Raw genomic sequence first — 2355 nt, forward strand, 5'->3', positions numbered from 1 at the left:
ATTAAATCTGGATTTGTTTGTTGTTTGTTTGCCATAAAATCAGAAGGGGCATTTAACTGGAAAAAAATAAAATAAAATAAAATAATAAAAATCTGAAAAAAAGTCAAAACACCAAATACATGGAAAGCTATAACCACAAATACGTAAAACAAAATCGATGAAGGTGATACAAAGAGTAAAATCTATTTCCAAGTCTGTTCGTGAAAAATTCAAAGCAATATTCATCATGAAGGCTTGGGGAAGAATTAACAGCGACAATCACTACATCTCACTTTGATATACAAATGATCTGTGTCTCATCAGTGATAGGTGGGGTTATCAATACCCTCAAGAAATAAGGATCTTCTCAGTATTTCACAAGGGGACAGAAAAAAACAGGATGGAGAGGTTAAGGGGCCAAAAGAAAGGCAGGTGGCAGGTCAATGGGCTTCCCTGACTGCCATTAGAGACAGGGGGACCCCCTCCCCCTGGGGAAGGAGTACCCAAGAAGAGGGTGAGGTGGACCACGTTCTTATCTCGGAGCTTGAAAGTCGAGGACATCCCAAGGAAGGCCAGTGTCACCCGCTGCGGTCAGTGAGGCAAACACCCTCCTGGATCCCACATAAAATCCTTTCTGCTGTGGTTGAAAGCAGCTAGCTGCCCCTAGCCTGGGGGGGTGGGGGCTCTTCCTCACCTGTGCTCTTCCCTGTCTGAGCTGCTGACACGCGGCTAGGGCGGTGACTCTTTTGAGGAGGCTAAAAATTGCTCTTTTTTTTTTTAACCACTAATTTGCCAACAAGCCCCGGTATCAGTCCGGTTGGCCAGAAATGAAATTCTATAATTATACAAAAGCCTGGGTCGGTGACCCCCTGATTGCAGTATCTTGTCTCTTCTGTCCCGTCCTTCCGCCACCGCGCCCATGGGACTGAATTGCTTCGGCTTCCGCCGCAGCCTCCCAAATGAGGAGCTATTGGAAACTAGTGAGCCATGGCCCTCGGAGGTGTTCATAGCTTTGCAATAATTTACCCATTTTCATTTTGTTTGATTTCATTAACACCAGGGTCTCAAGGGAGAACCCAGTTGGAAACAGAGGGAAAAAAACCACACCATCTCAGCTGAAATTGAGTGGTTATCGCGGCCTCGTGGCCCCCACTGAGAAAGAGGAATTACCAAGGACATATCAGTCTGACCTTGGGGAAGGAAAGAACACTTCCTCTGGAGGGCCTCAGTCCTTGGGCTTCTCTCTGTCCCACTCTGTTGACACCAAGCATGTGCCCCATTCTGTCCTCTGTCTTCAAAGAGCCAGTCTCGCCTGTCCACCGGGGCCGCGCCTGTCCACCAGGGCTGCGCCTGTCCACCGGGCCGCGCCTGTCCACCGGGGCCGCGCCTGTCCACCGGGCCGCGCCTGTCCACCGGGGCCGCGCCTGTCCACCGGGACCGCGCCTGTCCACCGGGGCCGCGCCTGTCCACCGAGCAGCCGCACTCAGGCAGTAGCTGTCTGGCTGAGGCAGGAGCAGCTGACCTGGTTTCACCTCCTGTCTACATGGCAGCCTTAAGCATGGAGCTTCTGCTCTATAAGCCTTGTAAATGGACTGAAGATGGGAACCCTTAGCTCACAGGGGGCTCCAGGGATGCCCTGGGATAGTGTGTCGTGTGTGATACCTGCTTCTCAAGCTGCTGGTGTCTGGGAGACGGAGAAGTGACACAGTGATGGCTGTCATTCTTCAGATCCCCTTGTCTTCCTTTTCCTCCTCCTCCTCCTCCTCCTCCTCCTCCTCCTCCTCCTCCTCCTCCTCCTCCTCCTCCTCTTCTCCTTCTCCTCCTCATTATCTTTCTCCTCCTCCTCTTCCTCCTTGTCTTCTCTTCCTCCTCATCCTTCTACTCATTGTCCTTCTCTTCCTCTTCCTCCTCCTCTTCCTCCTCCTCCTCTTCCTCCTCCGCCTCCTTCATTGGCCCTCCCCTGCCATGGTGGCTGCCACAGATGTGTTAGCCAGATCCCAACACTATAGTGACAAATGCTTGAGAAAAATACCCCAAAGAAGGGTTTGTTTTAACTCAAATGTTCAGAGATTTCAGTCAAGGCCCAGCCAGACATTGTGAGGAGGCACAGCACTCTGGTAGAAAGGACCAGAAAGCAAAAATCAGAAGGGGCCAGGGCCAGGCATGCCCTTCAGTGACAAACCCCTAGTCACCTATCTATCCCAATCACCTTCATCTCCTACCACCTGGCACCTCCCGGTAATCTGTTCAAGCCCTGATTCCATCCACAGTTGGAACCATCCCTTAGGACTGCTCCCCGATGATCTATCTGGTCCTCTCTGAAACCACCTTGGGCACACCCAGCGACATACTCTTCTATCACTCCAGGTGTCTGGT

This window comes from Apodemus sylvaticus, chromosome 21 (assembly GCF_947179515.1).
Source record: "Apodemus sylvaticus chromosome 21, mApoSyl1.1, whole genome shotgun sequence".
In the NCBI taxonomy this organism is placed as follows: Eukaryota; Metazoa; Chordata; class Mammalia; order Rodentia; family Muridae; genus Apodemus; species Apodemus sylvaticus.